The sequence below is a fragment of the Hydra vulgaris genome, chromosome 12 (genome assembly GCF_038396675.1).
Source record: "Hydra vulgaris chromosome 12, alternate assembly HydraT2T_AEP".
Taxonomy (NCBI): Eukaryota; Metazoa; Cnidaria; class Hydrozoa; order Anthoathecata; family Hydridae; genus Hydra; species Hydra vulgaris.
Genome location: NC_088931.1, coordinates 15232309 through 15245554, shown reverse-complemented (window position 1 = coordinate 15245554; position 13246 = coordinate 15232309). Strand labels below are relative to the sequence as shown.

Genomic DNA, 13246 nt, shown 5'->3' with positions numbered 1-13246 from the left:
TTCTTGTTTTTATATAAAATGATTTATCTAATTTAATAATGCCATTACATAAGCATAAACGATATTATTAAAAAATTTCAAATTGATAATTGTTCAATAATTCTTTTGTGTACAGATTATTTACTCTTTTAATTTTTAATTTTCTTGTAGAGCACAATGTGCTCCATCCTGTATTATCTTTCTCAAATACCAAACAGAGCGCTCTGCTTACTGCGTTATAATTTATAGACTTACCAGTGGGCACAGGACGTAAAAAAGACGTCTTTTAAACGTCTTTTGAACGTTTTAGACGTCTTTTAAACGTTCAAAAGACGTCTTATTTAGGTCCTGTGCCCACTGGGTTTACTCAAGTAAAAAAAAAATCATTTGGTCTGTTATTTATTTATTGACAGTTTAATTTTTATTAATTTTGCACAAAAAAAAAGAAACATATAAAACCACCTTTGTTAAGTCTTTTGTGTAATGAAAATAGTTAAAAGTTATAAAATTTTTGAAGAATTTTATTTAATTGTACGTTATTGATTCTTGCTTTATTCCTAGTATCTATAATTAAAAACAAAACATTATTAATATTTTATATTTCACCTTTTTTTATATATGATGTGTAAATAATTCATTCTTAAGCTTCTTCATATGACTAAACTTATTGAAAAAACCTGAAAAAATACAATAAGTGTTTTATGAAACCAATAGCAAAGATTGTCGATGACAAGACTTTACACAGTTTTATAAAAGTTCGTATGACATTACTAAAGCTTGTAACTAAGTCTTGATATTTGTGATTATGTTAGGATATCTAAATATGATAAAATTGATATCTAAATATGAAAAAATATCTTTCTTATAAAATATGAAAATGAAATCTATTTTGATGAGAAAAATATCGTTCTTTAAACTCATAAAAACCTGCAAGTTCTAAGGTTTTTGTGAGTCCATGATCACAGTACTATTTAATTCAAAATCCAAACCTTTTTCGATTTTTTCTGTTTTCTTTTTTCATTTTGAAATTAAGTAGTCATGAAAATTAGTCATAAAATGTTTATCTATAAAGATTAAGAAGTTTCATATTCTGATAACAATTAAATACAGAAAATTATTTGCATGATTATCACACATAACCGCATGATTACCGCACAAAATATCGTGCACAACAAAAGCGTCGTTTCAGAAAAAATACCCTAATGATTAATCTGAAAGTAAATTTAATAACGATTTTAAATAGTAAAATAAAAAAAGTTGATTAACTTTATTTGCTAAGGTTTAACGACTCCGTAAAGAGTGTTGAAATCTCAACGCAAATCAAATGTCACGCCTAATCTCAAAAAAGGAAACAAAGTCAATACTTATTACTACAAGCTGGTGTCACATATTTATATCGTGCAAGGTGACGTAAAGAACTATCATAGATAGGATTATGAAACACAGTGCATAACCTAATATCAAAGTCTTAACATGGATTTTTACATTACAAAGGCTGCCTTACAAATCTGATTGAAACCCGCGACATTTTAACGAAAGTAGTCCATCATAACGGAGGTAGTTCATCATTCATCGTAAATATCTGGTTGACACAATTTTGAGTTTTGATTGAACCAACATAAACTTTCGAGTTGAAAAGGGTGACCAGTCGTCCCTAAATAATCGGTTCTTTTATCACTTCGATTTATGTTCTTCATTTATGGCTTACCAGACTGCATTTATAAACATATCAAATTATACTCCGATAATGGCAATATCAGATAAGTTATCAATATCAATCAATTTTTCTCTGATAATGATAAACTGCCAGATGACATTGGCAGCGCTGTAAATTGGCTGCACAATTAACTTGTGAATTTCAACATTGAGAAATGTAAATGAAAAATTGCAAAGTAATACAAGTTGGTTGTCGCAAAAACTTATTAACAATACCATGGCTGGTATCAACGTCAAAGGTTTCAGTCTAGTTTCAGCATGAATTGATCGAAACATTGAAGTTATTATTTTTGTATATTATTTTTGCTGATGACACAAATGTTTTCTTTTCTGACTCAAATTTAAAAAATATTTTTTATATTGTAAACACAGAATTAATATATCTTAATGAGTGGTTTGAAGCAAATAAACTTTCTTTAAATATTAAAAAAACGAAATATATTTTGTTTGCTAAGTCATCTAAATCCGAGAACCTTCCACTCAAATTACCTGAACTAACAATTAACAATATCAAAATAAAAAGAGTTTTTTCAATGAAAATACAAGGAATAATTTTCGATGAGAATTTTAATTGGAAAAGCCAAATAAAGCTAGTTGAGAACAAAGTTTCAAAGACTCTGGGGATTATGTACAAGACAAAACATCTTTTAAATATTTTATGCTTAAAAAATGTATACTTTTCATTTATACATAGTCATATTAACTATTGTAATATTGCCTGGGCAAACAATCATTTATCTTTCTTAAAAATTATTTATACAAAACAAAAGCAAGCAAGTAGATTAGTTTTGGGCACAAGTAGATACGAATGTGCCGAGCCGTTACTCAAGGAAATAAATGCTCTAAATGTATACAAACTAAATATATACCATAACTTGTTATTTATGTTTAAATTTCAAAATGAAATGATTCCAAAATATTTTTTAAAAGTTTCACTCGAATTAATCATAAATATGAAACAAGACATTCAATGAGTAATTACTACATCCCACTAACATCACTCAAAAAATCTGACTTCTCGACTATATGACCACGCTTGTGGAATTTGGTTCTTGACAAAAATATGAAAAAAATAAAATCTATTGCTACATTTAAAAGAACTATAAAAAAACACTTACTAAATTTAAACATTACGTACATTCTCTCATTTTTTTTAAAAAAAATCGAAATAATTTTGTATTTTTAATTTTTTATGTACTTTATTTAATTTTAATATTGTATTGAATATGTATATGCATATGAAGCGAATTAAATTTTTTTGTTTGTTTGTTTATTATCTTTAATATGTATACGAATATGTACAGATTTGTAATTTTTTATTTGTTATTTTATATTTTAACTTTATCTTAAATTTCTTCTTTTTTTAACTTTAAGTTCTTTTTTTAAACTTTAAGTTCTTTTTTAACCTTCTAAAATTTCTAACCAAATTTTTTTTTTTTTTTCAAACTTATTAATTTCACTCTTTTATGTAATATTGGAAGATGTAAATTTTAATTGTATTCTTTTTGTATTTCACAAAGGGGCTTGATGATAAGTCATTTTGACTTCTACTTGCCCCAGTCAGCTTGTAATTATATATATTTGTTTAAATTTATAGATAACATTGTAAAATGTTTAAAATTACGAAAATAAAATTAAAAAAAAAAAAAAAAAATTTTAATAACCAATAACCACAAAGTCAATAAACTAGCACAGAACAAATTGATGTAACTTCATTAAACTCTTTTAAAAAGTATTTTCATGGTGCAAGTTTGGCTGCAGCAATATCATTTATCACTATATGAAACCCTGGTGTTGCTTTCCTTCATCAATTTTAAACTTTTTTTAAATAAGTATTAACGATTATTGTATTAAACAAATAAAAATCTAAGTTATTTTTGTTCTCAGCTGCAGTCCCGCTTGATAGAAAATTATGCTTTAAATAAAGATCAGCAAATGTGGTTATTTATTGAGCCAAGCATTAACAAACTCTTGACTGGGTTTCAGAGAAGGTACACTACACAGCATGCGCTTTTTAATTTAATTATTAAGAAGGTGTCGTTGGTTCAATATTTATGGATTTTCCGAAGACATTTGTTTTATTTTCTCATAATTTGCTTATTACCAAGTTAAAAAGTTAGGGTTTTCTAAAGCTTCAAACTTTTTTTATCGTATCTTTCTGCTCGCAAACGGTTAAGATTAGATTCTTTTCTTTTTCAGATTACTTAGATATAGAATGGTGTGCCTCAAGGTTCAGTATTAGGACTAATTTAGTTTAATATTTTTATAAATGACATTTTCTTATTCATTAAATTTACTTATTAATTTTCTTATTCTTTATGACAGCAACTTTGAATGATTTATTGCTCATTTTCCAATTAAAATATTAAGTGCTTATTTATGGCTCACTATAAATAAAATGGTTGCAAATCAATTTTTTTTTGTATCTATTGGTTAGAAATGTAAGCTTAAACTTTTCTGGGTAACAATTGATAAGGATTTGAAGTTTGCTAAACAATTAAAAGCCTGTGTTGAAAACCAAATAATAAATGCTTTGCTTTTTCACGAACAAGAAACCTTTTACCACTTATACTTTAGGATGTATAAATGTTTATGCAGCCCCAGTCACAAACTCGGCCCCGGCTATATTTTATCAAACCCGGCCCCGATTAAATATCACCCCGGTGTTGCGGTGAATAGGTGGCCCGTTAAATAAGTAGACGGACAGCGCAGATATGCTGTTAAGTGTCCGTTAGGTAAGTTACATTAATCGTTAAATAAGTAACCTCGTTCCGTTAGGTAAAGATTTAAGATTATTTGGATTTCATTTTTAGCCATACTTAACAATTTAATTCATTTAAAATTTATTATAAAATGTCAGCTCATAGTTATTCTGTTGAAGATGTAAAGCTTTATCTTTCTGAAAGAGCAATAAATTGCTCTAAATCACAGCGTAAATCATTTTTAAAATATGCAAAAAAATTCAAACTATGCGGTATGTAATCGTTATATAATAAATTGTTGAATAAGTAATAGTTATTTTTAATAAACATTAATTATTTTTATTGAATAATCACTAACTTATTATATACTTCAGATGGTAAGTTGTACTATGTAACAGCGTCAAAAAACCTGCAAGTACTTTTTAATGACTATGAAAAAACGTTAGCCTTTAAAGCACGGCTGTTTCACGCAATGTAAAATTGGGACTTACGTCACGAGTCTAGCAAAAACAATTTCCGCATAAAAAGTTTTATAAAAATTTTGGCAAATAAAATATAAAAATTCAATAACTTTAAAGTAATGGGTTTTTTTTTCTATAAACGCTTTAATCTTCAAATTAAAAAAATTTACAAGAACTATCTTTCTTGGTTAAATAAATATTTACTTTAAACAAAATAAAAATAAACATTGTTAAAATATTTTAAATGATTTTGGATGACTTTTCTGTTTTTAGCGATTTTTACGGAAAACCTGTCTTGGGCCAACCGAGATTGACTAACATAGCTACATGGCTGATGGTTGAAATTTGGAACACTTATCAATGAATGTCTATTCTATCAGATTCCAACGTCATCCGTGTGATTTTATTACTATAGCTTAATTTTTAATGCATTTATACTTTTAAATTTATTTCTTTTAAATGTAAAATATTAATTTTTTGATGGATGACGTTAGTTATTAAAATTTCAATCTTTTATGCAGATGAAAATATAAAAATTATTTTACGTACCTCTAGCTATGTTAGTCAATATGCTTTTAAACTTGGCATGTTTTACAACAAATTGTTTTAATTTTATGCTTAAACTTGTGTTAACATTTTTAAGCGATGACGTAACTTTATTGCGTTACTTCCCAAGCTATTTACTAACAAATTTTATTGAAACAACTGTTTCGGCTAGACAAATTTTGAAAGTATAAATGTAAACAAAGTTACGCGAAACTTTCTCTTTGGCAAATGCTTGTGAGTTTCATGCTTGCTTTCCTAATGAAAGTATTACGCGAAAAATGCATGAACTCACTTTTAATATGCCACTATTTGTTAAATCGCATAAAACTATTGGATTACTGAATGAAGAAGAAGGAGAGAGTTTGCATGGCGGCGTTAATCAGGAATTAAGACAGTTGCATTCAGTAAGGAATCAGGAACAGAAGCTGCGTCTTGTTTTAAAACGCTTTGAATTGCACAGCAAAGCTGACAGGAAGCTTCAAGCTGCTAAAGTTAGAAAGGGTGTTGTGTGTTCTGAGCATGGCGAAAAATCTTTTTATAGAAAAGGTCTTTGTCTTATTTGTGGCCATCGAATTCAATTGTAAAAATAAAAATTTCAAAACTAATTTATAAAAAAAGTAATAGTAGAATAAAAATATTTAATTATTAAATTTAACAATGTTATAAAAGGATCAAGTATGTTTAAATTAAAATACTTTTATTTATAATGTGTAACATTATAAATAAAATTATGTATTATACCCATTATAATCTTTAGAAATTGATTCGAATATGCTTCAACAGCTACATTAGCATTACCGATTCAGTCTTATAAAGAATATTTTCTTTCTGGTGAAAGAATGGAATACAATATAGCTTTAACTTCTTGTACAAAGAGTGCTTCTGCTACCTCAAGAACAGATTATTGGACCAACAGACAACTAAAACAGTTTCTTGCTTATCAGAATCCACAAAATAAATGATTCTGATAAGCCTCTGCAGCTACATAAGCATTACAGTTTGTTTCCGTCTGATCGTAAAGAAATTGTTTGTTTATGAATGAACAACTAACAAGAACAAACATAAGTTGTTTAATGATGCATCATTTGTTAAACATTACTCTTGAAGAAGCATGAAGTACATTTAACATTAGAAGTCAGCAAGATTATGAAGAGTATTTTCGTTACGGAATGGAAATAACACTATCAATTGCATGTACAAAGATGATTTACTACTTATATAACATATACCATTATATTAACTTAAAAAAATATATTTATGACAACCACAAAAACGAGTTATTTTAATTGCCTTTATTGCTATGTCTATTTATAAAAAAAAGTTGTTTGTTATTTTTCTACAGAAAAGAGTGTAAAGACATTATACAACCGAAATCGAAAACAAATAAAAACGTTTTTTTTTTAATCTTTAAAAAAAAAAAAATTTGCGTATTTTTTCCCCCAGCTAATTTTGTGCCTGTATCAGTTCACATTTAGTGTAAATAAAGTTTATGTGTTTTAAAATTGGTCTAACTATGTTTATATTACATATAAGTCAACAGAAATACAATTTTTCCGATTATTTTTGCTAAAAAGTACCATAAAAATTTCGAAATTTAGCCAAGTTCGTCATTTAGCGCATTTATTCAAAAATCAAAGTAATGGGGCTCATGTTGGCATTAACAACACAAGAGCAAAATTAAAAGGTTCTTTCTACTGGCTAGGTAATATTAATGTGTTTTTATAATAGTACTTTTTTAATTTCTATAAGGTTTTTAAGTTCTTTTAAGTGTTGTGCATTTCTTGAACTAAAATGGTGGGCAAATTAAATTTTTTTGTGAGTTATTGGTTAATATCATCATAATAATATATAGTAGCACAACTCTAGTGTTTTAATTTAGTTATATTTTGGTTCATGTCAAACTTTTGTTTTTGTTGAATAATTAGGAATGGTTAATGACATTACCAAATGGGTTAAAGAATGTGACAAGTGTCAAAAAATGGAGAAAATAAGAACTGTCGCTCCTGAATTAAAACCTATCAAGGTTAATGGACTGTGGGATTTTTTAGGCGTAGACCTAATTGGACCTCTTCCAATTACAAAGCTTGGGAACAAATATATTGAAGCTTTTCCTATTCCTGAAAAGTCGGCATTTTATGTTTCTAAGTGCCTTTCTACTTTGTTCTATCGGTTTGGTCCTCCAAAGAAAGTTCTTTCGGATCAAGGCAGGGAGTTTGTAAATAGTTTAAATGAAAATTTATTCTCTTCATTTCAAATCAAACACTTGATAACCTCTGCCTACCACCCTCAAACCAACGGACAAGATGAAAGAACTAATCAGACAATTAAGAAATCTCTCTCTAAATTATCTAATGATACCCAGGACAATGGGGATAAGTTGTTAGAAGCTGTTTTATTTGGTCTGCGCACATGTGTGCAAAAGTCAACAAAATTACACCATTTTTTTTGTAATGTTTGGCAGAGAAGCAAACTTGTTCTCCACTTTATCACTGAATAATATTGATTCAGGTACTAATGACAATAACATATTTGAAAATAATGCATTGGATGAGCAAATTCAAGAAAAATTGGGTTCATATAATAAAGTTATTACAGAAGTAAATAACAATATTTGTCATGCTCAAACAAAAATGAAAAATTATTATGCCTCAAAACAACTTAAAGGATGGAAATCATTTTCATTTAAAACAGGCGATCAAGTTTTAGTTAGAAACTACAGAAAAATTGGTCGTAAAGGAAGTCAGATGGAATATGATTGGTTGGGACCTGGAATTATTTCAGAGTTAAAACAAACTGGTGCTACTTTAACATTCAATGGTAAAGTTTGGAAAAAAACTGTTTCTTTATCCAACATGAAGCCTTATATAGTTGATAAGCAAGTATTGTCGGCAGAATTGCTTTTAAAAGAACATGATAATTGTTTGAAAATGACAAACCAATCATATAAAAAAAAAGATTTAAAAAAAAAGAGTTCTAAAAAGAGGCACATGTCAGAATTGAAATGTTATGACAAAGATAAAAATTATAAATTTATTAAAATGGAAATCTCTACATCATCTCTATCTGACGATAAAAGCATCTTAAAACATAGAAGATTGATTTATCCTGCAATTTCGCTAGATAACAATTTTTATTCAACATTATCAGCACAGTCGATCAAACAATGCATAGATATTTTAAATAATCCATTAGGTTGGCTAGATGATACTTTAATTGATATTGCACAAAATTTTCTTTCGCATCAGTTTCCTAAAGTAGGTGGGTTTCGAAGTTCTTGTATTTTTAATTCAAATAACTTTGGTGGTTTTGTTTCTGGGAAGTTTGTTCAGATATTTAATGTGAGAAATTCACATTGGGTATTAATAAGTAATGTAACATCTGATAATGGTTCAAGTTCTGTTCAATATTATGATTCCCTTTTTACTGGTTTTAATAAAAATACTGTTCCATTACTAGTACACAGAGTTGCACGATCAATATTGATAAATGAGGGTATTGAATTCATAAATTTAGAAGTCATGAGATGCCAGAATCAAGACAACGGAAATGATTGCGGGCTTCATGCTATTGCTAATGCTACAGCTTTATGTCATAGAATTGATCCAAGTGTAATTCTTTGGGAAAGAAACAGTATGAGATCTCATTTTTTGAAGTGTGTTGAGAATAGGAAACTGGAGATGTTTCCTTCCATTTTATCTAATGATACAAAAACCTGCTCAATATCATTTCAATGCGATGATCTCTGCCCTTGTGCATTGAAATAGTGTTTCTGTTTTGTGTCTTCACATCAAGAAAATGTTTAAATTATGAGCTAGTACAATATATTTGAATGTTTATTTACAATATGTAATGATAGCATGAGATGAAACATCAAGTTTTCAGTTATTTTTTATGTTTAAAGAACTTATTTCAGAAACCCTGTATAAAAATAATTTAAAAAAAAATGATAATAAAAAACTATTGGATATTTACTGTATCAAAATATTTTAATTCAATCTAAAAAATCAGTTTCCTTTTCTATAAAAAAAAGGCTAATATTTTAAGTCTAGTATTAGTTGAGTCAGTACTTTAGCTTGTTATTAACTTAGTTTTAGATTAGACTTTACTATTGTTAGACTAGAGTTTGTTCAATTTTATATTAGAGTTATATGTAGAGTTTTTAAACTGAATATATTAAAGAAATTTTGTATATTTGCAATTTGTTTTTTCATTCTAAAGTAACTATACTTAATTAAAGAATAGTTACTTTAAATATTTAATCAAAAACCTTTTACTTCTAAATCAGAAATTACCTGATTTCTGACTTTAAAGTAAAAGGTTTTTAATTATTTTTATTTAGATTTGTAATATTAATTTGTGTAATATTTAGACACTTGAGGTTGTTGAATCCATTTCAGGTTACAAGTGTATTTTTAACTACCTTATATTATCTTTTTACTATTATTCTTTATTTTAAATACAAAGATTTTTAAATAAATGTTTTAATAAAATATTTGCATATTTAATTTACAAGTTTCAAAAACTGTAATAAATGCATACTATATTATTATTTTCTAGTAAATAATTGTACTTTTTTTTAGGAATGACAAGCTAAACTCCTTAGTTAAAAGCGGTAAAAGAGTACATTTTAGGTAATCTCAATCTCTGATGTTTGACTGCAAAGACAAATAATTTCTAAGAGAGGTAAACGTAAATGAACAGATTTAAAAACAAAGTAAATGTAAATTCATTTTTACCTAATAAATTTTTATAATTTTATTATGTTATCGTATTAGTTTATGAATCTTTTTTCCGCATAAATTTTTCTTGAATGTTATCCCATATGTTTTTTTATTGGATTTAAGCGTTATGGAAGTTTATTATAGGTTTTAGAAAATTATTGGATTTTATTCGTCTGCTAATTTTTCCAATTATTCATGAACTTATTATTCAAGATAAAATACTGCGATGAAGGTAACTATTTCATTGAGCATTTTCTACCAGCTAAGAAAATGTTATTGATTTTTTGCTCTTGGCCTTGAAAATTTTGGCCTTGGCCTTGATTGTTTTGGCCTAGGCCTTCAAAAAAAATTAAAGAATTAAAGGTTTTCATCCTTTATTTTTATGTATTTTTGTTTTCGGCTTTCATAAATATCTACAAGTATGTTTTCTTATTGACTTCTTAGAATTTTGCGCATAACTTTGGTTTATTTTTACAACATGTGGTTTATTGTCACAGCAATTGTTACCTACAGTTTTGTTAATATTTGGCCTTAACGTTAGGCAAAAATTTAAATCTTTGGTCTTGAAAATGTTTGCGTAGGCCTTGACCTTGAAACTCTTATCCTTGACCTTGTAACTTTTGGCCTTGGTCTTGGCCTTGTACCATGTAGCCTTGGCCTTGCAACTTTTGGCATTGTTAACAACTCTGCTACCAAGCACTTTTTTTAAAGTATTGCAAAATAAACACGCTTCGCAAAAAGCATCCTAAAGAAGGTTATGTCATTAGAATAACACCCATCAGCAATAATCCTAACCGTAGTATCATTTTTTTTTAAGGAAAAAAAAACTTATGGATATAAAACGACGTTACCAATGTTTAAACAAAAAAACTGTTATTTTAAAATAAAAGCCATTTTTTAGTTTTTTTTGTGAAAAATTAATCGTGCCCTATTTTTTAAAATCAGTTTTTAGTAACTAAAGTTAATGCTATATATAAACCGTAAATTGGTTTCACAATAACATTGTAACACTTACCTCGACAACGTTTTTGTTTCAGTTTGACATAAAGTTTGGCTAAACGAACTATGCCTTGATTGCTCAATTAGTCTACTTTTTTAACGAGCTACTTATTTAACGCCTATTGGCGTTAAATAAGTATCCGTATACTAACGCATGCGCAAATATTACATTTTGTCTACTTATTTAACGCAACGTCGCTCATTTACTAGTTCGCACAAGTCTTGCTAAAAAAATCAGTATTAAGTTGTTAGTAGGCGTACAAAATTAGAAATTATATTCAGTAATTACGCATAAAAAACTCGTCTACAACTGACGTGGACAGGAAAGGCGCGCGATTGCACTCCGATCTTGACCATGCATGTAATTGTTTTTTTTTGAAAGCATGACCACGTTTTTTTAGAAAATTAAAAAAGTCCTGAAAAAACCGACAAAGGAAAAAAAAAATTTAACAGGCTAAACTATATAAAAAATAAATCTTAACAAGAGAAATTAAAAAAAAATGAAACCTATAGCTCTAAAAACAATACAATTAATATAAATCTGAAAAACTAAAACTCTAATAAAAAATTATTTTTATTTATGTTTTGCAATTACGTTGAAGTTGAACTCGTCGTTGGTTTAACAAGTTTCCAACTGATTTTGTTTATATTAGGAGAATAGCAATAAAATCTTTTGTTCTTTTTTAATGCGTAAATAAAAATAATTATATGATTATACATTTTTATATATCAGTCAAAAAAAGTATACATAAAGAGATAAAAAAAATAATTAATATAAATAATTTTAATTAAACACTAAGAAAAAAAAATTTTTTAATTCTCCTAATACAGTTATTAACCTTTTAAAACCAACACGACGATCTATTAAACTTTGATCTTTTTTTATGTTTTTGTGATATTAGGCGAACTCTTTTAAATAGAAAGAATCTAATTATTATTTAATAAAAAACTTTTTTTAAATGATCAAAAAAGTATAAATAAAATTTAAAAAAAAGTTTATTGAAACGCATTCGTTGTCGTTGTTGTTTATTATATCATAGCCATAATACATAGTTTGGCCAGTTGAAGAGCGCTTTTGTTTATCTTATTGTTAGCGTTTTTTTAGAACCCAGTCTACTAACACTGTTTGTAAACAAAGACTCGTTAAGAATAATATTTACAAAAAGGTTGTTGATTTATCCTTGGTATTTGCAAATATCTGGTGCTAATTGTTTCATTTTCGGTTGTGGTACTTCTCGAAAAAATAAAGGTGTTTCACTTTTACCATCCACCGATGATGATTTTAACAAAGAATGGAGGAAAAAACTTATACACATTTTAACTAAAGATAGAGTAATTGACGAAAGCCTAAAGACCCAAATAAAAAATATATATTGTTTATTTGCGAAAAACATTACGAGGCTAACATGTTAATTGTCAATCCAATTAAAACTACTCTCAAGCCTGGTTCACTACCTACATTAAATCTTCCAGTTAAAACCTTTTCATCGCAATGCTCTTCTTCATGTTTGCTTATTCCCAAAGCACGAGGATCAGCTTCTTCTATATCCCTAAAGAGATCAGCTTTTCCTTCTATATCAGATGAAGCAGTTAATAGTAAGTCATATAAGTCTTTTAAGGAATTGGTTAAACGTGTTAGTTTTCAAAAACTTGACTGGGATATAAATGCTAGTAAAAATTTTTTTAAATTGAGTAAGATGGATGATGTTCACACTGTTCCGAAGTACGAAATTTACATTGATGATAGTCTCTCATTTACTATTCGTATATTTTTATGGCTTCTACCAGATAATCATGAAATATACTTGCATTTAAAAAGATTAATGTTTAATACAACTATTTCTAACCTTATTTCAATTTTGTTATCATATATGGTATGCTCTGGTATTACAAATAAATCAGTTAGTTCTTATGGATATCTTATTCATGTTATACCTAAAAAGTTTGAATTATTTATTAGTTATTTTTTACCTTTAAATCAAACAGAACATATCCAATCTCTTTCATGCGGAGTTATTATTACTAAGGATGAAATTTGTGAGGCATGCCATTGTCTTCAGTCTCAAGAAAAAATATCTTTTCAAAAAAATAGTGATAAATTACTTATTCCAGCTAAACTTAA

At 27.5% G+C, this 13246-nt stretch overlaps 1 long non-coding RNA gene across 1 annotated transcript; it reads left to right on the top strand.

Annotated features, from left to right (window-relative positions):
• Positions 1–4850: 4850 nt before the first annotated feature.
• Positions 4851–5361, top strand: LOC136089152 (uncharacterized). Its single transcript, XR_010642811.1, has 2 exons — positions 4851–4974; positions 5132–5361. It is a non-coding gene; the product is annotated as an uncharacterized LOC136089152 (long non-coding RNA).
• The last annotated feature ends 7885 nt before the right edge of the window (positions 5362–13246 follow it).